Source organism: Leopardus geoffroyi, chromosome D1 (genome assembly GCF_018350155.1).
Source record: "Leopardus geoffroyi isolate Oge1 chromosome D1, O.geoffroyi_Oge1_pat1.0, whole genome shotgun sequence".
Classification (NCBI taxonomy): Eukaryota; Metazoa; Chordata; class Mammalia; order Carnivora; family Felidae; genus Leopardus; species Leopardus geoffroyi.
The window spans coordinates 60,280,287-60,307,351 of record NC_059329.1 but is presented as its reverse complement, the minus strand read 5'-3'; the positions used below and the strand labels follow the sequence as shown (position 1 = coordinate 60,307,351).

The 27,065-nt window shown below is 40.7% G+C and overlaps 1 pseudogene; it reads right to left on the bottom strand.

Moving 5' to 3' along the window:
* Positions 1 to 10,026: 10,026 nt before the first annotated feature.
* Positions 10,027 to 10,970, bottom strand: LOC123602414 (annotated as a pseudogene).
* Positions 10,971 to 27,065: the final 16,095 nt, after the last annotated feature.

The following is a 27,065-nucleotide window of genomic DNA, read 5'->3' as shown; positions in this document are numbered from 1 at the left end:
TCTTCACTGGATTATTTGTTTTTTGGGTGTGGAGTTTGGTGAGTTCTTTATAGATTTTGGATACTAGCCCTTTATCTGATATGTCATTTGCAAATATCTTTTCCCATTCCACTGGTTGATTTTTAGCTTTGTTGATTGTTTCCTTTGTAGTGCAGAAGCTTTTTATCTTCATAAGGTCCCAATACTTCATTTTTTCTTCTAAGTCCCTTGCCTTTGGAGATGTGTCGAGTAAGAAATTGCTGCAACTAAGGTCAAAGAGGTTTCTTCCTGCTTTCTCCTCTAGGGTTTTGATGGTTTCCTCTCACATTCAGGTCTATCATCCATTTTGAGCTTTTTTGTGTGTATGGTATAAGAAAGTGAACTAGTTTCATTCTTCTGCATGTTGCTGTTCAGTTCTCCCAGTACCATTTGTTAAAGAAACTGTCTGTTTTCCATTGGATACGCTTCCTGCTTTGTCAAAGACTTATTTGGCCACACATTTGTGGGTCCAGTTCTGGGTTCTCTATTCTATTCCATTGGTCTATGGGCTGTTTTTGTGCCAATACCATACTGTCTTCATAGTATGTAGTAGAGGCTTTGTAGTAAAGGCTAAAGTCTGGGATTGTGATGCTTCCTGCTTTGGTTTTCTTCTTCAATATTACTTTGGCTATTCTGGGTCTTTTGTGGTTCCATACAACTTTTAGGATTGCTTGTTCTAGCTTCGAGAAGAATGCTGGTGCAGTTTTGATTGGGCTTGCATTGAATGTGTAGATTGCTTTGGGTAGTACTGACATTTTAATATTTCTTCCCCAATCCGTGAGCATGGAAGGTTTTTCCATTTCTTTGTATCTTCTTCAATTTCCTTCATAAACTTTCTATAGTTTTCAGCATACAGATCTTTTACATCTTTAGTTAGGTTTATTCCTAGGTATTTTATGATTGTGGTGCAATTGTGAATGGGATCAGTTTCTTTATTTCTCTTTCTGTTGCTTCAGTTTTGGTGTATAAAAATGCAACCGATTTCGGTACATAAATTTTGTACCCTGTGACTTTGCTGAATTCATGTATCAGTTCTAGCAGACTTTTGGTGGAGTCTATCAGTTTTCCATGTAGAATAACATGTTGTCTGCAGAAGTGAAAGCTTGACTTGACAATTTTGATGCCTTTTATATTATTTTGATGTCTGAATGCTGATGCTAGGACTTCCAACACTATGTTAAACAACAGTGGTGATAGTGGACATCCCTGTCATGTTCCTGATCTCAGGGGGAAAGCTCTGTTTTTCCCCATTGAGGATGATATTAGCTGTGGGCTAACCTATGCATTGTTGTAAGTGGGGTATTAAAGTCCCCTGAAATTACCACATTCTTATCAATAAGGTTGCTTGTGTTTGTGATTAATTGTTTTACATATTTGGGGGCTCTCGTATTTGGCGCATAGACATTTATAATTGTTAGCTCTTCCTGATGGATAGACCCTGTAATTATTATATAATACCCTTCTTCATTTCTTGTTACAGCCTTTAATTTAAAGTCTAGTTTGTCTAATATAAGTATGGCAACTCCAGCTTTCTTTTGACTTCCAGTAGCATGATAGATAGTTCTCCATCCCCTCATTTTCAATCTGAAGGTGTCCTCAGGTCTAAAATGAGTCTCTTATAGGCAGCAAATAGAGGGGTCTTGGGTTTTCATCCATTCTGATACCCTATGTCTTTTGGTTGGAGCATTTAGCGCATTTACATTCAGTGTTATTATTGAAAGATATGGGTTTAGAGTCATTGTGATGTCTGTAGGTTTCATGCTTGTAGGCATGTCTCTGGTACTTTGTGGTCCTTGCAACATTTCACTCACAGAATCCCCCTTAGGATCTCTTGTAGGGCTGGTTTAGTGGTGATGAATCCCTTCAGTTTTTGTTTGTTTGGGAAAACCTTTATCTCTCCTTCTATTCTGAATTACAGGCATGCTGGATAAAGGATTCTTGGCTGCATATTTTTCCTGTTCACCACATTGAAGATTTTCTGCCATTCCTTTCTGGACTGCCATGTTTCAGTAGATAGGTCTGCTACTATTCTTCTGTGTCTACCTTTGTAAGTTAGAGCCTGTGCTTTCAAAATTTTTTGTTTATCCTTGAATTTTGCCAGTTTCACGATGATATGTCGTGCAGAAGATCGATTCAAGTTACGTCTGAAGGGAGTTCTCTGTGCCTCTTGGATTTCAATGCCTGTTTTCTTCCCCAGATCGGGGAAGTTCTCAGCTATGATTTGTTCAGGTACACCTTCAGCCCTTTTCTCTCTCTCTTCTTCTGGAATTCCTATGATACAGATATTATTCCATTTGATTGAATAACTTAGTTCTCTAACTCTCCCCTTGTGATCCTGGATTCTTTTCTCTCTCTTTTTCTCAGTTCCTCTTTTTCCATAATTTTATCTTCTAATTCACCTATTCTCCCCTCTGCCTCTTCAATCCATGCTATGGCCACCTCCATTTTATTTTGCACCTCATTTATAGCATTTTTAGTTCCTCATGACTATTTCTTGGTCCCTTTATCTCTGTAGCAATAGATTCTCTGCTGTCCTCTATTCTTTTTTCAAGCCCAGCGATTAATTTTATGCCTATTATTCTAAATTCTTGTTCTATTACATTGCTTAAATGTTTTTTGATCAATTTGTTAGCTGCCGCTACTTCCTGGAGTTTCTTTTGAGGAGAATTTTTCTGTTTCATCATTTTGGGTAGTCCCTGCGGTGACTCCAAACTGCAGGGCACTTCCCCTGTGCTGTCTGGAGTAACGTGTTGGTGGGCAGGGCCGCAGTCAGACCCGATGTCTGTCCCCAGCCCACCGCTGGGGCCACAGCCAGACTGGTGGGTACCTTATCTTCTCCTCTCCCAGGGGCAGGACTCACTGTGGAGTAGTGTGGCCCCTGTCTGGGCTACTTGCACACTGCCAGGCTTGTGGTGCTGCTTCGATGGGATCTGGCTAAGGGTGTATTAGCTGGGGTGGATCTGCAAGGTGCACAGGGGCAGGAGGGGCAAGCTTAGCTTGTTTTGGTCGGTGGTCCCCTGCAGGAGGGGCCCTACAGCACCAGGAGGGAGGCAGGCCCAGCGGAGGAGTGGATCCATAGAAGCACAGCATTGGGCGTTTGCGCAGTGCAAGCAAGTTTGGTGATGGGAACTGCTTCCCTTTGAAATTTTGGCTGGGGGATGGGAGAGGGAAATGGCGCTTGCCAGCACCTTTATTCCCCTACTGAGCTGAGCTCTGTCACCTGGGGCTCAACAAACCTCCCTCCCAGCATCCTCTCGCCCTCCCTGCTCTCCAAGAGCAGAGCTATTGACTTTTAACATTCCAGATGTTAAGTACCACTGGCTGTCAGAACTCACAGAGTCTGGCCCCTCCACTTTTGCAAGCCAGACTTCAGGGGCTCTGCCTTGCTGGCGGGCTGCCCCTCCACCACCCTGGCTCCCTCCCACCAGTCCGTGTAGCACGCACTGCCTCTCTGCCCTTCCTACCCTCTTCTGTGGGCCTCTTGTCTACATGTGGCTCTGGAGAGTCCATTCTGCTCATCTTCTGGTGATTTCCTGAGTTATTTAGGCAGATGTGGGTGGAATCTAAGCAATCAGCAGGATGAGGTGAGCCCAGTGTCCTCCTATTCTGCCATATTCCCAGGTCTGCAGATATAATATCTTTAGAGTACTCATTCTATAAGCCAATGTAATAATGCTCCCATCAAAATATGTAGGGTAACAGAACAGATAAGAAAACAAGATCCATCTACATACCGGTTACAAGAGACCCACTTTAGACCCCAAGACACCTTCAGATTGAAAGTACGGGGATGGAGAACTATCTATCATGTTAATGGTTGAAAAGAAAGCCACAGTAGCCATATTTACTTAGACAATCTAGACATTAAAATAAAGACTGTAACAAGAGATGAAGACAGGCATTATATCATACTTAAGGGGTCTATCCACCAAGAAGATGTAACAATTGTAAACATTTATGTGCCAAATGTGAAAGCACCCAAATATATAAATCACTTAATCACAAACATAAAGAAACTCATCGATAATAATACCATAATAGTAGGAGACTTCAATACCCCACTCACAACAAGGGACAGATCATCTAATGAAAAAATCAACAAGGAAACAGTGGCTTTGAATGACACGCTGGACCAGATGGCCTTAACAGATATATTCAGAACATTTCACCCTAAAGCAGCAGAATATACATTCTTCTCCAGTGCACATGAAACGTTCTCCAGAATAGACCACATACTGGGACACAAATCAGCCCTCAGCAAGTACACAAAGATCGAGATCATACCGTGCATATTTTCAGTCCACAACACTATGAAACTTGAAACCAACTACAAGAAAAAATTTGGAAAGGTAACACATACTTGGAGACTGAAAAACATCCTACTAAAGAATGAATGGGCTAACCAAGAAGTTAAAGAGGAGATTAAAAAGTATATGGAAGTCAATGAAAATGGTAACACCACAACTGAAAACCTCTGGGATGCAGCAAAGGTGGTCATAAGAGGAAATTATATAGCAATCCAGGCCTTCCTAAAGAAGGAAGAAAGGTCTCAGATACACAACCTAACCTTACAACTTAGAGAGCTGGAAAAAGAACAGCAAATAAAACCCAAAACCAGCAGAAGACAGGAAATAATAGAGATTAGAGCAGAAATTAATGCCATCGAAACAAAAAAACAAAAAAACAAACAAAAAAAAAACACAAAAAGTAGAACAGATCAATGAAACCAGAAGCTGGTTCTTTGAAGGAATTAACAAAATTGATAAACCACTAGCCAGTTTGATCAAGAAAAAGGAAAAGACCCAAATAAGTAAAATCAAGAATGAAAGATGAGAGATCACAACCAACACAGCATAAATAAAAACAATAATAAGAGAATATTATGAGCAATTATATGCCAATATAATGGGTAATCTGGAAGAAATGGACAAATTCCTAGAAACATGTACACTACCAAAACTGAAACAGGAAGAAATAGAAAATTTGAACAGACTCATAACCAGTAAGGAACTCGAATTAGTAATCCAAACTCTGCCAAAAGACAAGAGTCCAGGGCCAGATGGCTTTCTAGGGGAATTCTATCAAACATTTAAGGAAGAGTTAACACCTATTCTCTTGAAGGTGTTCCAAAAAATAGAAATGGAATGAAAACTTCCAAACTCTTTCTATGAGGCCAGCATTACCTTGATTCCAAAACCAAAGACCCCACTAGAAAGGGGAACTACAGACAAATTTCCCTGATGAACATGGATGCAAAAATCCTCAACAAGATATTAACCAACCATATCCAACAATACATTAAAAAAAATATTCACCAACACCAAGTGGGATTTATACCTGGGATGCAGGGCTGGTTCAATATCCACAAGACAATCAATGTGATTCATCACATCAATCAAAAAAAAAAAAAAGACAGGAACCATATGATCCTCTCAATAGATGCAGAGAAAGTATTTGACTAAATACAGCATCTTTCTTGACAAAAACTCTCAATAAAGTAGGGATAGAAGGATCATACTTGGAGATCATAAAAGTCATTTATGAAAGACCCACCACTAATATCCTCAATGGCGAAAAAATGAGAGCTTTCCCCCTAAGGTCAAGAACAAGACAGGGATGTCCACTCTTGACACTGTTATTCAACATAGTATTGGAAGTCTTAGCCTCTGCAATCAGACAACACAAAGAAATAAAAGGCATCCAAATCTGCCAGGAGGAGGTGAAACTTTCACTCCTCGCAGATGACATGATACTCTATATGGAAAACCCAAAAGATTCTACCAAAAAACTGCTAGAAATGATCCATGAATTCAGCAAAGTGGCAGGATATAACATCAAAGCACAGAAATCGGTTGCATTCCTATACACCAATAATGAAGCAACAAAAAGAGAAATCAAGGCATCGATCCCATTTACAGTTGCACCAAAAACCATAAAATACCTAGGAATAAATCTAACCAAAGAGGTAAAAAATCTAGACACTGAAAACTATAGAAAACTTATGAAAGAAACTGAAGAAGACACCAATAAATGGAAACATATTCCATTCTCCTGGATAGAAAGAACAAATATTGTTAAAATGTCAATACTACCCAAAGTAATATACATATTCAATGCAATACCTGTCAAAATAATACCAGCATTCACAGAGCTAGAACAAACAATCCTAAAATCTGTGTGGAACCACAAAAGACCCCAAATAGACAAAGCAATCTTGGAAAAGAAAACCAAAGCTGGAGGCATCACAACCACGGACTTCAAGCTGTATTACAAAGCTATAATCATCAAGACAGTATGATATTGGCACAAGAACAGACAATCAGATCAACGGAATGGGATAGAGACCCCAGAATTGGACCCACAAACATATGGCCAACTAATCTTTGACAAAGCAGGAAAGAATATCCAATGGAATAAAGGCAGTCTCTTCAGGAAGTGGTCCTTGAAAATTGGACAGCGACATGCAGAATGACTTTGGACTACTTTCTTACAGCATACACAAAAATAAACTCAAAATGAATGAAAGACCTCAATGTAAGACAGGAAGCCATCAAAATCCTCAAGGAGAAAGTCGGCATAAATCTCTTTGATCTTGGCCATAGCAACTTCTTACTCAACAAGACTCCAGAGGCAAGGGAAACAAAAGCAAAAATGAACTATTGGGAACTCACCAAGATAAAAAGCTTCTGCACAGTGAAGGAAACAATCAGCAAAACTAAAAGGCAACTGGTGGAATGGGAGAAGATTTTGCAAATGACATATCAGATAAAGGGTTAGTATCCAAAATCTACAAGGAACTTATCAAACTCAACACCCAAAAAACAATCCAGTGAAGAAATGGGCAAAAGACATGAATGGACACTTCTCCAAAGAAGACATCCCAATGGCCAACCGACACATGAAACAATGCTCAACATCACTCCTCATCAGGCTAATAAAAATCAAAACCACAATGAGATACCACCTAACACCTGTCAGAATGGCTAACATTAACAACTCAGGCAACAACAGATGTTGGCGATGATGGGGAGAAAGAGGATCTCTTTTGCACTATTGGTGGGAATGCAAGCTGGTGCAGCCACTCTGGAAAACAGTATGGAGGTTTCTCAAAAAATTAAAAATAGAACTACCCTATGACCCAGCAATTTCACTACTAGGTATTCATCCAAGGGATACAGGTCTGCTGTTTTGAAAGGGCACATGCACCCCCATGTTTATAGCAGCACTATCAACAATAGCCAAAGTATGGAAAGAGCCCAAATATCCATCGTTGGATAAATGGATAAAGAAGATGTGGTATATATATATATATATATATATATATATATATATATATATACACACACACACACATATATACACACACACACACACACACACACACACACACAGTGGAGTATTACTTGGCAGTCAAAAAGAATGAAATCTTGCCATTTGCAACTATGTGAATGGAACTGGAGGGTATTATGCAAAGCAAAATTAGTCACAGAAAGACAAAAATCATATGACTTCACTCATATGAGGACTTGAAGAGACAAAACAGATGAACATAAGGGAAAGGAAACAAAAATAATATAAAAACAGGGAGGGGGACAAAAAGAAGAGACTCATAAATATGGAAAACAAACTGAGGGTGATGGAAGGGGTTGTGGGAGGGGGGGGATGGGCTAAATGGGTAAGGGGCACTAAGGAATCTACTCCTGAAATCATTGTTGCACTAGATTCTAACTAATTTGGATGTAAATTTAAAAAAATTAAAAATAAAACAAGTTTAAAATAAAAAGAATCTAAAAATTAGCTACTAAGGAATTAGTTTCATGATGTCTATACTGGCTTTTCTCATGCTTTTCTTTCCTGGGAAGTCTATATATATATATATATATATATATATATATATATATATATATATATATATATATATATAACAAGTAACAACTGGAGAATGGTATCTTCCCGAATGACAAAGACCCTTTAATGCTTCAAAGGATAATCTCTACCAGGATACAAACCCTAACAGTCCTTTCTATAATCTAGATGAAATGTATTTCAACATTTGTTTTTGTCTTTAAAACATCATCTGTGTTACTCTTATATAAATAACGAAGACCAACCAAATGAGAACTAGCAAAGTCCATTTATTCAGAGAGTACCAGTAGGGAAATCAGCCACTTACGTCATTTGGATTTTGGCAGAGACTTAAAGGCGGGCAGGGGAATGGGAAAGTTTTAGAATGGAAAAAGGGAAGACTTCAAATGTGCTCTAATTGAAGGCTGTTAAAGTGGAGAAGCTGTAGGTGAGCTAACTAGAAGTGGGGCATCCCATGTTATTGGTTAGGGGCACATATTTTTCTTTTCCTGGTTGTCCTAAGTTGGTAGCAGGAACAAAAATTAGAGAAGCTGTCAGTTATTCTTCAAGACCTGGATGTTTGGGGCTGACTGTTACAGGGTTCATTGTTTGGCTTCCTAGATTGATATCAGAGACAGCAATCTGACTACAACTCTTGACTTGTAGGAGGCTGGCTATTGTAGATAACAAATTGGTTTCCTGGGCAAGTTGCTTCAGGTTGTGGGTCAGTGTTCTATATTTATATATGGTCTGGTCATTGTCCCTCTGTGTATTCAGTCACTGCATAAAACAAAAAAATAAAATTTACATTTTCAGAGAATTGAACTCTTAAAAGTATCATCAGACTTTGATTTTTTCATAGATTTTTTGTTTTCTAATACCTGAAATAAAACATCACCAAGTAAGAAAAAAAAGAAAAGGGCTCAGAGCCACAGAGTGGTGAGATGTCACAGGGATTACAATCTTACATGGGATGTTATGATGGTTAATTTTACGTGTCAACCTGGCTAGACTTTGGTGCCCAATTATTTGGTCAAGCACCAGTCTAGATGTTGCTGTGAAGATATTTTTTTAATGTGATTAATATTTAAATCATTAAAGTTTGAGTAAAGCAGATAACCCTCCATAAGGTGTATAAGCTTCATTCAAGAAGTTAAGGGCCTTAAGAGAAAAGACAGAGGAGAATGGAATTCTGCCTTCAGATTGCAACATGGTATTTCTGTGTGAGTTGCCTGCCTTCTAAACCAAAACCATAATATCAACTCTTTTTTTCATGAAAAGGAAGAAATAAAACTTTATTTCTCTGAAAACAACATGGCTGTACATATGCAGGAAAAACTACAGATAGAATCTACAACAACAACAAAGCTACAAGAACTAGTAAGTGGAATAAGGTAAAGCTGCAGGATGAAGGTCAACATACAATCAATTGTATTTCTACAGATGTAGAATTCAATATTGTTTGGCAACTTTGGAAAACAACGCACATTTGGAAAAGAAAAATTTTTTTTTTCAACGTTTATTTATTTTGGGGACAGAGAGAGACAGAGCATGAACGGGGGAGGGACAGAGAGAGAGGGAGACACAAGAAAATTTTTTTAAATACCACTTATAGTAGCTTCTCAAAACAAACTTCTGAGGGACTAAACACACAAACAGCAAACAGCGACCAGCAACAGATTCATTGATACAGAAAACAAACTGGTGTTGCCAGAGAGAAGAGGGGTCTGGGGATGGGAGAAATTAGGTGAAGGGGATTAAGATGTACAAATTGCCAGTTATAAAATAAGTAAGTCACAAGGATTAAAAGAAGAGTTTGGCAACTGTCAGAAGAAAATCACTGCCCAAGATTCATCTTATGTAATTCTCCAGTCTAGGGTTAGAGAGGTAAGTGAAGAAGACACAGAGAGGTGCCCTGATCTAGTTCTCAATTCTGTGGGGAGAAAGTCAACCAAGGCCCCAAAGACACTGATATTCAATGACATATTAGAGACTTTGGAAGAAACATGTACAAAAATCACATTCATGCAATTTCACTAGAAACAGCAACACCTGGAGTCATTTGACTAGTATCTTACCTGCTGCCATAAACTGGTGCTAAAGCTTACTCCATCCATGGAGAGGATTGCTAACAAAAAAAGAATGCCAGCTTCCACATCAAAATTATTTCTGCTTTGTAAACAATGCATAAACCACCTGGTCCCAGATCTGTTTGGTCTTTATCCCATAAATGATGGGATTTAGCATAGGAGGAGCCAGAATGCAGATACTGGCCAGCAGAACATGAATGTGGGGTGTGATGTGGCATCCAAACTGCTGAGTAAGTGTTGCAAAGATCCCAGGTCCATAAAAGAGGACAATGACATGGACATGGGAGCCGCAAGTATTGAGAGCTTTGTGACAAGCATCTCCAGAAGGGATGCAGACGACAGCGTGGAGAATCAGCACATATGAAATAAAAATTAGCACGATACCTAAGACCACTGTTGACATTAGGACAAAACCACATACCAGATGTTTAGTCATATGTCATTACAGGAAGCACGGGCCAAGACAGTATGCTTACAGGCTGTGTTTGGGAGGATGCTACTTTTGCAAAAAGCCAATCTTTTCAGAAGAAACATTATAGGGAAAATTGTACCATAACTTCTCAGAAAGATAGTCAATCCAACTTTCCCAATCAGTGCACATGTAAGAATAGTGGTGTATCTCAGTAGGTAGCATACGGCAATGTAGCAGTCAAACTCCATCACCAGCAAGATCCCTGACTCAGAGATGAAGGTGGTATGGATGAAAAAGAGCTAAGTGATGCAGCGATCCAGAGAGATCTCCCCAGCACGGAACCAGAAGATGTCCAAGGCCTGAGTTACTGTGCAAGTGAAGAGGACAACGTCTGCTCCGGCCAGCATGCAGAGGAAGAGGTACATGGGTTCGTGGAGGCTGCGCTTTGTGAGGATAATGCAGATGAGCAGGCTGTTCCCAAGCAGGGCGATGACATAGGAAACGAAGAAGGGGATGGAAGCCCACACATGCTGGTCCTCAAGGCCAGGAATGGCCAGCAAACAGAAGACCATGTGACTAACAGCAGTGTGGTTTAAGGTAGTCATGCCTGGATCAGACAACCTTCCTATTAACAGAGAGGAAAATTCAGTTCATACACCAAGATTGTTTTTGCTGTTACCAGCAGCTTTTCACATTTATCTAATTCTATTCCATTCTGAAGGTGCCAGGAACTATGATACTAAAGGTAAATAAGATGATTTGTTCAAGCAAAGGGGAAAAAAAACAGAGAGAGAGAAACAAACCAGGAAAGAGACACTTAACTACAGAAAACAAACTGCAGGTTGACAGAGGGGAGGTGGGGAGGAGGTGGGTGGGGAATAGGTGAAATAGGTGATGGGGATTAAGGAGAGCACTTGCTGAGATGAGCACCTGGTGTGTATGGAAGTGTTAAATCATGGAGCACCTGAGTGGCTCAGTCGGTTAAGCATACAACTTCGGCTCAGGTCATGATCTCACGGTTCTTGAGTTTGAGCCCTGCGTCAGGCTCTGTGCTGACATCTCAGAGCCTGGAGCCTGCTTCAGATTCTCTTTCTCTGACCCTCCTCTGCTCGCGCTTTGTGTCTCTCCCAAAAATAAACGTTAAAAAATTTTTTTTAAAAAAGGAAGTGTTAAATCACTGTATTGTACACCTGAAACTAATATAACACTGTATGTTAACTGGAATTTAAATAAAAACTTTTTAAAAATAAAAAATAAATTTTAAAAAAGATATGGTTTGTTTTCTAAATAAGTTCCTAAGCTCATAAGAGACATTTACATTAATTAAAATTAAATTATTAAGTTGACATATTAGTTATACAAGTAAATTTTAGTATGGAAACACAATGAAAGTAATTCTCATTGTTTATATTTGTAATGGTTTTAAGAATGACTTCATATCTGAACTTAGCCTTGAAAATAAAGTAGGATGCCATCAGGTTGAGGAAGTATCAAGTAATGAATGGGGGAAAGTCATCTGGGAATTCAAGAAGAAATGCTTGGCCCACAAATGCAAAATATGTCTAAAGCAGCTTTCAGCTCTGTGAGGCTGTGATGTGGCAAATTTGGAGCAGTTGGAAAAAAAGATGGCAACAAAAGTAGACTGACTCTGAAAATAAATTAAAGGGGATGAACTTCATCAGTTAGGAAAAAAAGATCAGCCATGAACAGCTTTGAAATTGGAAAGCACTTTGGATATATTTATCTGACAACTATGTGGAAGAGAGAAGTGATGGAAAAAGAGAGCAAAGACTGGAATTTGATTAAGTTTGCCCTAGTGAGAGAAATTCATGTATTGATGAATTACTATTGCAGTGAAGTAAGATCAAGAAAGTATCATCTTAAAGTAGCTTCACATTTTTCGGCAGTGATATGAAAATGTTACTTACTACACATCATTCATTTCTTCTGCCAGCACAGGCTAGTAAGGACTGTCACCATCCACTGTTGCAGGGTCTATGGCTAGAGTCGCAAAAGATGAGTCCACAAACAAACTGCAGTTAAGTGAAGGTCCTCGTACTAGAGTCGGAATGAGGCCCCGACTCCAGAATGAAGCTTCTTTTTATTAGGATAATTGCTAAAGACTACGTGCATAAAGTCAGCTAAGCAAGTGTGTTAATCAATCTAATGGTTTAGCTTTTCAAGGTTGAATTTCGAGTTAATTGGTTTTTATGACACTAGGAAGGGTCAGGTGTAAAGGAGGATCCGGCCTTGGACAATGTTAATGGCTCTAGGCTTTCTGAGCCGCAGCTGTGTAAACATGTCCTAAGGTTTTGCACCTTCTCCAGCCCTTTCCTTTTGAAGTGTTTTCCTTTGATGCTTCTCTCCTGCATCTCCCACAATCCACTTCTTAGAACAGAAATTTCAGCCTCAAAAAAAAACAACTCAAAGCACAGAGCTGGAAACTTTTCAAAATTTCCTGGACGTAATTTCCTCATCTTTGAAATGGGTTAAGAAAAAGAGACCTTTCTAAACAACTGGAAGTGAGATGCCCTCCCGACCTGGGGCAGGTTCAAGGGGTGAGCACAGTGGAACAAAGACAGCCCCCCAACAGGCAGCCATATCCTACCCGCTTCACCACAGGGTCAAGACCAGGAATAATACTACAAAGTCTTCATAATTACTTATCATTGAAACTCCACCCACTTTTGCTATTTGCTTCATTGCTAATGTCTCTAAAAAGAAAAGGGGCAAATTTTGGGTGAAGACACAGAACACTGTGTCCTGAATCCAAGCCAGGAGAAGCCTGAGAAGCTGAGAGATGGCTCTGTTGTCCAGTGTCCTACAGAAGAAAGAACCAGGTGCTAACATGGATCGAGGGAAAGCAGGACTGTGAGGACTGATGGAAAAGACAGAAAAAGAAGTTATTGTCTTCATCATTGCATTCACTCCATGTCTGCTCAGTGCCTTGCACGTTGTAAGTGCACATGCAAATAATAGCCTCACTTCCAGGTTTGTTCTCCTCACCTATAAATTTAACATCGAAAGGGTGCCTGGGTGGCTCAGTTGGTTGAGCGACTAACTTTGGCTCAGGTCATGGTCTTGTGGTTCACGAGTTCAAGCCCTACATCGGGTTCCATGCTGACATCTCAGAGCCCGGAGCCTACTTCAGATTCTGTGTCTCCCTCTCTCACTTCCCCTTGCCTACTCATGCTCGCTTGCTCTCTCTCTCTCTCTCTCTCTCTCTCTCTCAAAAATCAATAAACATTTTTTAAAAATTAAATTTAATTTCCAGACTAGGAAAATCCAGTCCTATTTTCATTGCTATATTGCCCCTGAGAAATGGCTAACACTGTCCTGAAAATAAAATCACATGAACAGAGTCCCCAAGAGGCTTGTGAAGTTGTGTGTGGGTGGACAGCAGCTACCACTAGGTCAGTGTGTGGCCACACAACAACTAGAATAAATAGGGATGGGGGGAAAGCCATCCTGCTGGAGAAGTAGATAGAAATCGAAATTGCTATGAAAATGCCATTGGGGGTGATGGACAAGTGTGTGTGCCACTATACAGGCAAAGGAATAGCAGGAAAAAGTGATGAAGGGAAAGAAACTAAGTCTCAAGTAACTAGAAAGAGAAGAAGAGGACCAGCTTACACAGGTTGATGGACTCTGGATATCTTGGCAGCAGCACACAGAACGGTTCTTTGGAGTAGAAAAGAATATAGGCTACAGAGCTTGCCAGTTGGGGGCTGGTCTCTGGGTGAACTTGCTTGAACTGGAATGGCTCCTTATGTAACTCATGGCTACCTTAAAAACCTTCTTGAGTGACAGGACACCTGGGTGGCTCAGTTGGTTAAGCATGGTCTCTTAGTTGACTTCAGCTCAGGTCATGATCGTTGAGTTCAAGTCCCGCATCAGACTCCACACTGACAGTGTGGAGTCACTTGGGATTCATTCTCTCTCTCTCTCTCTCTCTCTCTCTCTCTCTGCCCCTCCCCCCCCCAAAATAAATAAACTGAAAAAAAAAAAAACACCACAACCTTCTCAAGTGCCTCATGAAGGCTTCTGCAACTTTGATCCAGGCATCTTCAATCCCCTGGACAAGTTGCCTCTATCCCTGATTTGTGCTGTGGAGCCATGGCACCAACCCAGGGCCCTCTCACTGTCTGTCCCCTACATCAGGAGTGTGCTCACATGATGCCTCTTGCCACAACTCATTCTTTCCCCTCTGATTTCACAAGAAGTCTAATCATCAGAGCACCTACCTCAGAGATATTGGCCTATTGTCAGTGTTTCCCAATTGACTGTAAACTTTCTGAGGTCTGTTTAAGATATGTATGCTCCCATAATCCAAAACACTGAGGCACCATGTGATTACTCTGTAATGATAAATACTGGATGGAAAGTATAAAGGGTGATGATAGGAGCCATGAATGAAGCTCTTCTGGTGCCAAAAATGTTCACAGGAATCAAGGTCTGCTGCTAGTGTGGAATCCTCTCTGGAGGGACTTGAGGCTCCGAGCACACTGAGAGCCAAAGTGTGGGTGCAAGCCCAAAGTCTCCCCCCTTTCCCCTCTTAGACAGCCCTTTCCATTCTACTGGAACAGTCCATACTTGTACCTCCAGTCTAGGGATGTGCTGGTAAAACAGCTCCTTAAATTTTTTTTTAAAAGCCCCAGTTTTACAGTGCCTGACAATTCCTTAGGTGAAAATATTCCTGTGTAATCAGCTTCAAACTATGAAGATGATATCCCTATATGCATATTATATATTGCATATATATAATAAGAAGTATTATATATATATATATAATCTTAAACAGACAATTCTCAGACCTCAGAAACACTGACTACAGGCCACTGTCCTTGAGGTAGGCAGTCTGATGATCAGAACGCTCCTGCAATCAGAGGGGACAGAATGAGCTTCAGCCCCTGCTGCTGTCCCTGTTCAACACACCTGACTCCCCACAAAAGTCCTAATACTTTCAACCATCAGCCTTATGCCCCATAACCCCACAATTCCTGGTCTTCTTCCGGAAATTTCATTTCATAGCAATTAAAGTTTCACCTGCTTCAAAGGGAGTCCTCACAAGCTAGAATGGGATGAATCAAGTAAAGGCTGAGAAACAGGCATCAGGCAGCAGAGATTTATGCATTTGCCTAAAGACTGCAGAGGAAGCTGATACCCAAGGGACCATAGCAGAATGTACATGGGTCAGGTCCTGATGGTTCCTCAGTCATGCCCACACCAGCTGCTCCTCCAACCAAGATTACATGTATACACGTATTATTTTCAAGAAATTCAATGTTAGCATTGTTATGTGAAATATCCCTATTTCCATTATAATGGGAAGTAGTAAGCATTAATCCCATTATCAATCAAAAAATATAACTTGAGGAGGAGGGGCCAAGATGGTGGAACAGTATGGAAGGTTTTTTTGTGTCTCACATCCATGAAATACACCCAGATCAACACTAAACCATCCTGCACACCTAGAAAACTGATGGGAGGATTAACGCAACAATCTGCACAACCTGAACCACAGAATTCAGCAGGTACACAGCACTGACAGGTGAACTGGGGGAGAGAGAAGCTGCGGAGGGCAGACAGCCACTTTTGTATGTAGATAGAGGAAAGAGATGGGGGGTGGGGGGAGTATGGGAAAAGCACCCACCCCCCCCCAAAGCAGCTGGAGAGAAAGTGAAAAAGTGGAAACAGCTGTAGAGACTGAAGAATAAAGGGACAAAGGAGAAAGGAGAGTGTTTAAATTCCATTAAGACTCTATATAAACAGGGGGAGCACAGAGTCTGAAATGCCACAGCTCGATGCCTGGTGGTGCTCTGGTGGGAAAGGCGAGTCCCCAGGAGCAGAGAGTGAGACCTGCGAGGTGTGCGGGCAACATGGGGAGAGGAGGTTCCCCTGCTGGAGGACATTTGGTAGAGGCTGTGAGGCCACCAAGGTCCCAGCAGACCCCAGAAAACAACTACATTTGCTGGTGCTGGAACAAGGACATTAAGGGGGAAGCCTGGTGCCAGATGTGTGTTGTGACTTACCATAATCCCTGAAACAGTGCTGCTACACAATCTCGTGAACTTTTTCTGGGGTGGGCTGGCACCCAGTCGCAGTCTCTGGGCATCAGCAGCAGCATGGTCCCCCAAACATTCCTGGGTGCAGCTGGGTGACCAAGCCATTGCTTGGTGAGACCCTCCCCCAGGGGATCTGAGTGAGCCCAAGCTGCAGTCCCTCAGAAGTGAGGGGTCGGGAAACACAGCCGCATCTGAGATAAAACTCAGGAGGGAGGTGCCCCCTGGCAACCTGACGGCTTGGTCACAGACAGTGTAAAAGCGGGAAGTGGATGGAGGCCAGAGACAGAGGACTGGTGCACGATTGCTGGTCGGGGAGAGCACAGAGTTCTGACACTAGAGACTGAGTAGCTAGGTGATGCCATTTTCACTCCTCCCACGCATGTTCATACACACCTACAAGCACCATAATAATTCACCCCAGTAAGCCAAGTAGAGCCATCTAGTGGAGAACAGAGCCATTACACTAAGCCCCTCCCAACTGGGCCAATCTCACTTTTCAGGAACACCACAAGTCTCTCCACCTGCTTAGTTTACAGATTATAAAGTGCTTCATAGTTTCACTTCTAGGGGAAAGGATGTAATTTCAATCATATTTCAGTCTACTGGCTTGTCCATCTATTCAATTATTGTTTCTTTTTTGTTTCTTTTCTTTTTCTTGAATACAGAAAGAGAAAAAAATTATTTTTATTTTCAATTTTTATTAAAAATATTTTTCTTTAATTTTTTTCTACTATATTTTTTAATTTTTTGTACATTTTTCAAATTCTATTTCATTTCATTTTATTCTATTTCATTGTATTCATTTGTTCAAATTTTCAAATGTTTTCCTTTTTTTTCTTTTTTTTAATTTTCTTTTCCCTTTTTTCTCTAATCTGTGAAGATCCTTTCAACAACCAGATCAAAACACACCTAGGATCTAGCATCATTTATTTGATTTTTTTGTGTTGTTTTTAATTTTATAATTTAAAAAGTTTTTACCTTATTATTCCTTTTCTTTCTTCAAAATGATGAAATGAAGGAACTCACCCCAAAAGAAAGAGCAGGAAGAAATGACAGCCAGGGACCTAACACAGACACAAGCAAGATGTCTGAATCAGAATTTAGAATCACAATAATAAGAATACTAGCTGGGGTTGAAAATAGATTGGAATCCTTTCTGCGGAGATAAAAGAAATAAAAGCTAGTCAGGATTAAATAAAAAATGCTATAACTGAGCTGCAGTCTCCAATGGATGCCTCAGTGGCAAGGATGGGTGAGACAGAACAGCAAATCTGCAATAGAGAGGACAAACTTATGGAGAATAATGAAGCAAAAAAAAAAGAGGGAGAATAAGGCAAAAGAGCATGATTTAAGAATTAGAGAAATTGGAGCACCTGGGTGACTCAGTTGGTTAGGCGTCCGACTTCAGCTCAGGTTATGATCTCACAGTTCATGGGTTCGAGCCTGTGGTGGACTATAGGCTGACAACTCAGAGCCTGGAGCTTTCTTCAGATTCTGTGTCTCCCTCTCTCTCTGCCCCACCCTGGCGCTCTCTCTCTCTCTCTCTCAAAATTAAATAAACATTTAAAAAAAGATTTAGAGAAATCAGTGACTCATTAAAAAGGATCGTCAGAATCAGAGGGGTCCCAGAAGATGAAAAGAGAGAAAAAAGGGTAGAAGGGTTATGTGAGCAAATCATAGTGGAAAACTTTCCTAACCTGGGTAAAGACACATACATCAAAATCCAGGAAGCACAGAAGACTCCCATTAGATGCAACAAAACCCGACCATTGACAAGGCATATCATAGTCAAATTCACAAAATACTCAGGCAAGGAGAGAATCATGAAAGCAGCAAGGGAAAAAAAGTCCTTAAGCTACAAGGGAAGACAGATGAGGTTTGCAGCAGAAGTTTCCACAGAAACTTGGCAAGCCAGAAAGGAGTGGCAGGATATATTCAATGTGCTGAATCAGAAACATACGCAGCCAAGAATTCTGTATCCAGCAAGGCTGTCATTCAAAATAGAAGGAGAGATAAAACGTTTCCCAGACAAACAAAATTAATGGAGTTTGTGACCACTAAACCAGCCCTGCAAGAAATTTTAATGGGGACTCTCTGAGGGGAGAAAAGACGAAAAAAATACATACATACATACATACATACCAAAAGCAACAAAGACTAGAAAGTACCAGAGAACACCACCAGAAACTACAACTCTACAAGCATCATAATGGCAATAAATTCATATCTTTCAGTACTCACTCTAAACCTCAATGGACTCAATGCTCCAATCAAAAGACATAGGGTAACAAAATGGATAAGAAAACAAGATCCATCTATATGCTGTTTACAAGAGACCCACTTTAGACCTAAAGACACCTTCAGGTTGAAAGTAAGGGGATGTAGAACCATCTATCATGCTAAAGGTCAACAAAAGAAAGCCAGAGTAGCCATACTTATATCAGACAATCTAGACTTTAAAATAAAGATTGTAACAAGAGATGAAGAGAGGCATTATATTATAATTAAGGGGTTTATCCACCAAGACCTAACAATTGTAAACATTTATGCACCAAATGTGAGAGCACCCAAATATATAAATCAATTAATCACAAATATAAGGAAACTCATTGATAATAACACCATAATAGTAGGGGACTTCAACACCCCACTTACAACAATGGACAGATCATCTAAACAGAAAATCGACAAGGAAACAATGGCCATATATATATATATATATATATATATATATATACACACACACACACACACACACACAAACACACACACAGATATATTCAGAACATCTCATCCTAAAGCAGTGAAATATACATTCTTCTCCAGTGCACATGGAATGTTCTCCAAAATAGACCACATACTGGACACAAGTCAGCCCTCAACAAGTACAAAAAGATCAAGATCATACCATGCATATTTTCAGACCACAACGCTATGAAACTCAAAATCAAACACAAGAAAACATTTGGAAAGGTAACAAATACTTGGAGACTGAAGAACATCCTACTAAAGAATGAATGGGTCAACCAAGAAGTTAAAGAGGAAGTTAAAAAGTACATGGAAGCCGATGAAAATGATAACACCACAACCCAAAACCTCTGGGATGCAACAAAGCAGTCATAAGAGGAAAGTATATAGCAATCCAGTCCTTCCTAAAGAAGGAAGAAAGGGGACTCTTGGGAAGATGGTGGCGTAGGAGGACGCTGGGCTCACCGCGCGTCCTGCTGATCACTTAGATTCCACCTACACCTGCCTAAATAACCCAGAAAACCTCCAGAGGATTAGCAGAACGGAGTCGCCGGAGCCAAGCGCAGACGAGAGGCCCACGGAAGAGGGTAGGAAGGGCGGCAAGGCGGTGCGCGCTCCACGGACTGGCGGGAGGGAGCCGGGGCAGAGGGGCGGCTCGCCGGCCAAGCAGAGCCCCCGAGTCTGGCGGGCAAAAGCGGAGGGGCCGGACTGACTGTGTTCCGACAGCAAGCGTGACTTAGCGTCTGGGAGGTCAAAAGTTAACAGCTCTGCTCAGAAAGCGGGAAGGCTGGAGGACAAAGGGAGGGAGAGCTGCTGAGCCCCCGGATGACAGAGCTCAGTTTGGTGGGAAACAAAGGCGCTCGCCAGTGCCATCTCCCCCGCCCATCCCCCAGCCAAAACCCCAAAGAGAACCAGTTCCTGCCAGGGAACTTCCTTGCTCCGCGCAAACACCCAACTCTGTGCTTCTGCGGAGGAGCCAAACCTCCGGCAGCGGATCTGACTCCCTCCCGCTGCCAAAGGGCCCCTCCCGAAGTGGATTACCTAAGGAGAAGCGAGCTAAGCCTGCCCCTCCTGCCACTGTGCACCTTGCCTACCCACCCCAGCTAATACACCAGATCCCCAGCATCACAAGCCTGGCAGTGTGCAAGTAGCCCAGACGGGCCACGCCACCCCACAGTGAATCCCGCCCCTAGGAGAGGGGAAGAGAAGGCACACACCAGTCTGACTGTGGCCCCAGCGGTGGGCCGGGGGCAGACATCAGGTCTGACTGCGACTCCGCCCACCAACTCCAGTTATACACCACAGCACAGGGGAAGTGCCCTGCAGGTCCTCACCAAACCAGAGACTATCCAAAATGACCAAGCGGAAGAATTCCCCTCAGAAGAATCTCCAGGAAATAACAACAGCTAATGAGCTGATCAAAAAGGATTTAAATAATATAACAGAAAGTGAATTTAGAATAATAGTCATAAAATTAATCACTGGGCTTGAAAACAGTATAGAGGACAGCAGAGAATCTCTTGCTACAGAGATCAAGGGACTCAGGAACAGTCACGAGGAGCTGAAAAACGCTTTAAATGAAATGCAAAACAAAATGGAAACCACCACGGCTCGGATTGAAGAGGCAGAGGAGAGAATAGGTGAACTAGAAGATAAAGTTATGGAAAAAGAGGAAGCTGAGAAAAAGAGAGATAAAAAAATCCAGGAGTATGAGGGGAAAATTAGAGAACTAAGTGATACACTAAAAAGAAATAATATACGCATAATTGGTATCCCAGAGGAGGAAGAGAGAGGGAAAGGTGCTGAAGGGGTACTTGAAGAAATAATAGCTGAGAACTTCCCTGAACTGGGGAAGGAAAAAGGCATTGAAATCCAAGAGGCACAGAGAACTCCCTTCAGACGGAACTTGAATCGATCTTCTGCACGACATATCATAGTCAAACTGGCAAAATACAAGAATAAAGAGAAAATTCTGAAAGCAGCAAGGGGTAAACGTGCCCTCACATATAAAGGGAGACCTATAAGACTCGTGACTGATCTCTCTACTGAAACTTGGCAGGCCAGAAAGAATTGGCACGAGATTTTCAGTGTGCTAGACAGAAAAAATATGCAGCCGAGAATCCTTTATCCAGCAAGTCTGTCATTTAGAATAGAAGGAGAGATAAAGGTCTTCCCAAACAAACAAAAACTGAAGGAATTTGTCACCACTAAACCAGCCCTACAAGAGATCCTAAGGGGGACCCTGTGAGACAAAGTACCAGAGACAACACTACAAGCATAAAACATACAGACACCACAATGACTCTAAACCCGTATCTTTCTATAATAACACTGAATGTAAATGGATTAAATGCACCAACCAAAAGACATAGGGTATCAGAATGGATAAAAAAACAAGACCCATCTATTTGCTGTCTACGAGAGACTCATTTTAGACCTGAGGACACCTTTAGATTGAGAGTGAGGGGATGGAGAACTATTTATCATGCTACTGGAAGCCAAAAGAAAGCTGGAGTAGCCATACTTATATGAGACAAACTAGACTTTAAATTAAAGGCTGTAACAAGAGATGAAGAAGGACATTATATAATAGTTACAGGGTCTATTCATCAGGAAGAGCTAACAATTATAAATGTCTATGCACCGAATACCAGAGCCCCCAAATATATAAAACAACTACTCATGAACATAAGCAACCTTATTGATAAGAATGTGATAATTGCAGGGGACTTTAACACCCCACTTACAGAAATGGATAGATCATCTAGACACACGGTCAATAAAGAAACAAGGGCCCTGAATGAGACATTGGATCAGATGGACTTGACAGATATATTTAGAACTCTGCATCCCAAAGCAACAGAATATACTTTCTTCTCGAGTGCACATGGAACATTCTCCAACATAGATCACATACTGGGTCACAAAACAGCCCTTCATAAGTTTACCAGAATTGAAATTATACCATGCATACTTTCAGACCACAATGCTATGAAGCTTGAAATCAACCACAGAAAAAAGTCTGGAAAACCTCCAAAAGCATGGAGGTTAAAGAACACCCTACTAACGAACGAGTGGGTCAACCAGGCAATTAGAGAAGAAATTAAAAAATATATGGAAACAAACGAAAATGAAAATACAACAATCCAAATGCTTTGGGATGCAGCGAAGGCAGTCCTGAGAGGAAAATACATTGCGATCCAGGCCTATCTCAAGAAACAAGAAAAATCCCAAATACAAAATCTAACAGCACACCTAAAAGAAATAGAAGCAGAGCAGCAAAGACACCCCAAACCCAGCAGAAGAAGAGAAATAATAAAGATCAGAGCAGAAATAAACAATATAGAGTCTAAAAAAACTGTAGAGCAGATCAACGAAACCAAGAGTTGGTTTTTTGAAAAAAATAAACAAAATTGACAAACCTCTAGCCAGGCTTCTCAAAAAGAAAAGGGAGATGACCCAAATAGATAAAATCATGAATGAAAATGGAATTATTACAACCAATCCCTCAGAGATACAAACAATTATCAGGGAATACTATGAAAAATTATATGCCAACAAATTGGACAACCTAGAAGAAATGGACAAATTCCTGAACACCCACACTCTTCCAAAACTCAATCAGGAGGAAATAGAAAGCTTGAACAGACCCATAACCAGCGAAGAAATTGAATCAGTTATCAAAAATCTCCCAACAAATAAGAGTCCAGGACCAGATGGCTTCCCAGGGGAGTTCTACCAGACGTTTAAAGCAGAGATAATACCTATCCTTCTCAAGCTATTCCAAGAAATAGAAAGGGAAGGAAAACTTCCAGACTCATTCTATGAAGCCAGTATTACTTTGATCCCTAAACCAGACAGAGACCCAGTAAAAAAAGAGAACTACCGGCCAATATCCCTGATGAATATGGATGCAAAAATTCTCAATAAGATACTAGCAAATCGAATTCAACAGCATATAAGAATTATTCACCATGATCAAGTGGGATTCATTCCTGGGATGCAGGGCTGGTTCAACATTCGCAAATCAATCAATGTGATACATCACATTAATAAAAGAAAAGATAAGAACCATATGATCCTGTCAATCGATGCAGAAAAGGCCTTTGACAAAATTCAGCATCCTTTCTTAATAAAAACCCTCGAGAAAGTCAGGATAGAAGGAACATACTTAAAGATCATAAAAGCCATTTATGAAAAGCCCACAGCTAACATCATCCTCAACGGGGAAAAACTGAGAGCTTTTTCCCTGAGATCAGGAACCCGACAGGGATGCCCACTCTCACCGCTGTTGTTTAATATAGTGCTGGAAGTTCTAGCATCAGCAATCAGACAACAAAAGGAAATCAAAGGCATCAAAATTGGCAAAGATGAAATCAAGCTTTCGCTTTTTGCAGATGACATGATATTATACATGGAAAATCTGATAGACTCCACCAAAAGTCTGCTAGAATTGATACATGAATTCAGCAAAGTTGCAGGATACAAAATCAATGTACAGAAATCAGTTGCATTCTTATACACTAACAATGAAGCAACAGAAAGACAAATAAAGAAACTGATCCCATTCACAATTGCACCAAGAAGCATAAAATACCTAGGAATAAATCTAACCAAAGATGTAAAGGATCTGTATGCTGAAAACTATAGAAAGCTTATGAAGGAAATTGAAGAAGATTTAAAGAAATGGAAAGACATTCCCTGCTCATGGATTGGAAAAATAAATATTGTCAAAATGTCAATACTACCCAAAGCTATCTACACATTCAATGCAATCCCAATCAAAATTGCACCAGCATTCTTCTCGAAACTAGAACAAGCCATCCTAAAATTCATATGGAACCACAAAAGGCCCCGAATAGCCAAAGGAATTTTGAAGAAGAAGACCAAAGCAGGAGGCATCACAATCCCAGACTTTAGCCTCTACTACAAAGCTGTCATCATCAAGACAGCATGGTATTGGCACAAAAACAGACACATAGACCAATGGAATAGAATAGAAACCCCAGAACTAGACCCACAAATGTATGGCCAACTCATCTTTGACAAAGCAGGAAAGAATATCCAATGGAAAAAAGACAGCCTCTTTAACAAATGGTGCTGGGAGAACTGGACAGCAACATGCAGAAGGTTGAAACTAGACCACTTTGTCACACCATTCACAAAAATAAACTCAAAATGGATAAAGGACCTGAATGTGAGACAGGAAACCATCAAAACCTTAGAGAAGAAAGCAGGAAAAGACCTCTCTGACCTCAGCCGTAGCAATCTCTTACTCGACACATCCCCAAAGGCAGGGAATTACAAGCAAAAGTGAATTGCTGGGACCTTATGAAGATAAAAAGCTTCTGCACAGCAAAGGAAACAACCAACAAAACTAAAAGGCAACCAACGGAATGGGAAAAGATATTTGCAAATGACATATCGGACAAAGGGCTAGTATCCAAAATCTATAAAGAGCTCACCAAACTCCACACCCGAAAAACAAATAACCCAGTGAAGAAATGGGCAGAAAACATGAATAGACACTTCTCTAAAGAAGACATCCGGATGGCCAACAGGCACAAGAAAAGATGTTCAGCGTCGCTCCTTATCAGGGAAATACAAATCAAAACCACACTCAGGTATCACCTCACGCCAGTCAGAGTGGCCAAAATGAACAAATCAGGAGACTATAGATGCTAGAGAGGATGTGGAGAAACGGGAACCCTCTTGCACTGTTGGTGGGAATGCAAATTGGTGCAGCCGCTCTGGAAAGCAGTGTGGAGGTTCCTCAGAAAATTAAAAATAGACCTACCCTATGACCCAGCAATAGCACTGCTAGGAATTTATCCAAGGGATACAGGAGTACTGATGCATAGGGGCACTTGTACCCCAATGTTCATAGCAGCACTCTCAACAATAGGCAAATTATGGAAAGAGCATAAATGTCCATCAACTGATGAATGGATAAAGAAATTGTGGTTTATATACACAATGGAATACTATGTGGCAATGAGAAAAAATGAAATATGGCCTTTTGTAGCAACGTGGATGGAACTAGAGAGTGTGATGCTAAGTGAAATAAGCCGTACAGAGAAAGACAGATACCATATGGTTTCACTCTTATGTGGATCCTGAGAAACTTGACAGGAACCCATGGGGGAGGGGGAGGAAAAAAGAAAAAAAAAAAAAAAGAGGTTAGAGTGGGAGAGAGCCAAAGCATGGGAGACTGTTAAAAACTGAGAACAAACTGAGGGTTGATGGGGGGTGGGAGGGAGGAGAGGGTGGGTGATGGGTATTGAGGAGGGCACCTTTTGGGATGAGCACTGGGTGTTGTATGGAAACCAATTTGACAATAAATTTCATATAATAAAAAAAAAAAAAAGAAGGAAGAAAGATCTCAGATACACAACCTAACCTTACACCTTAAAGAGCTGGAAAAAGAACAGCAAATAAAACCCAACACCAGCAGAAGACAGGAAATAATAAAGATTAGAGCAGAAATTAATGTTAGCGAAACCAAAAAAACAGTAGAACAAATCAATTAAACCAGAAGCTGGTTGGAGCATTAAGGAATCTACCCCTGAAATCATTGTTGCACTTTATGCTAACTTTGATGTAAATTTAAAAATAATAAAATAAAATAACAAGAAAGAAAAGGAAAGAAGAAAAGAAAAGAAAAGAAAAGAAAAGAAAAGAAAAGAAAAGAAAAGAAAAGAAAAGAAAAGAAAAGAAAGAAAAGGAATGGGAAGACAAAGGGTTTGGGCTGGGGGCAGGAAATGTGGTGATGTGACTAAAAGCTATCTGGGGAAGGGATACAGGAAGTGGCAGAATACAAGGGTTTTTTTAGTAAGTTTGTACAGATCCATTTCAGCATAGATTCCCAGTCTCTGGGGATGAGTATGTTCTTCCCTTTCTGGAACAGAAAGGGCACTTTTCTCAAGGGAAATTATATAGCTACTTTTTAGGTAGGAAGGGGTAATTCAGAGAATTCTTGTTGTATCTTCTGTTTCTTGAGCACCTTAAGCACAAAATAATCAGTATTCCACAGTGGTATATGTTGGGATGGCATGTTTTGAACTCCTTCTTATTGTAGTGGCCAAGGGCAGGCCGCTCCAAAATGCACCACTTTGGCACATTGATGATTTTAAGTAAAATTTACTTGAGAACAGCCAATACAAAAGAACACGCTGACATCACCACCACCACCCCTTGCTTCCAGGAAATAATAAATCAATCTTCCATGTGAAAGATACCCTCCCTGTACCAGAGGGTAAAGAGACATCCTTATCACTAGAGGTGGGAATTTGAGCTGAGAAGTCTGTATAAACAACCCTTGTTACATTTTACTAATTAACCTCCCCAGCCCAAGTGCTGTTTCAAATTCCTTCCAAATTGAAGCTCCCAAAGTTTTCTTTGTCCTGTTAACTCCTCACAAATATATTGTCTCTTTGTTTAAAAGTATAAAAACTACCTGCCTTCGTTATTTACTGAGGTCTCAATTTCATTACTTGGCCTCTGTACACATATAATAAAACTTCAGATTTTTTTCCTGTTAATCTATCTCTTGTCAATTTAATTCTTAGTCCAGTTGAAAGACCTTGACTGGCAGAGGAAATTGCTGCTTCCCTACAATATTGAAGGCTTTCCTGCTCTCCTCCTTCCTATCTCTTCAGGAATGTCTCTTGCCCCTCCTCTTCCATACACTGCTTTCCTCACCTTGCCACTATTCAGATTGGCCACTTCCTATTGTCAAGCCCTTGACCTGGCTAATTCTAGGTACTTGTCCACATTCAGCACAGGAATATGCAGGAAGAGTTCTCTCTCTCACAGTTGGAAGACTCGCACTTCTCACAGAAGTGACTGTCCTACCCTATCCCACAGTGCTTTCTACATTATTTATCA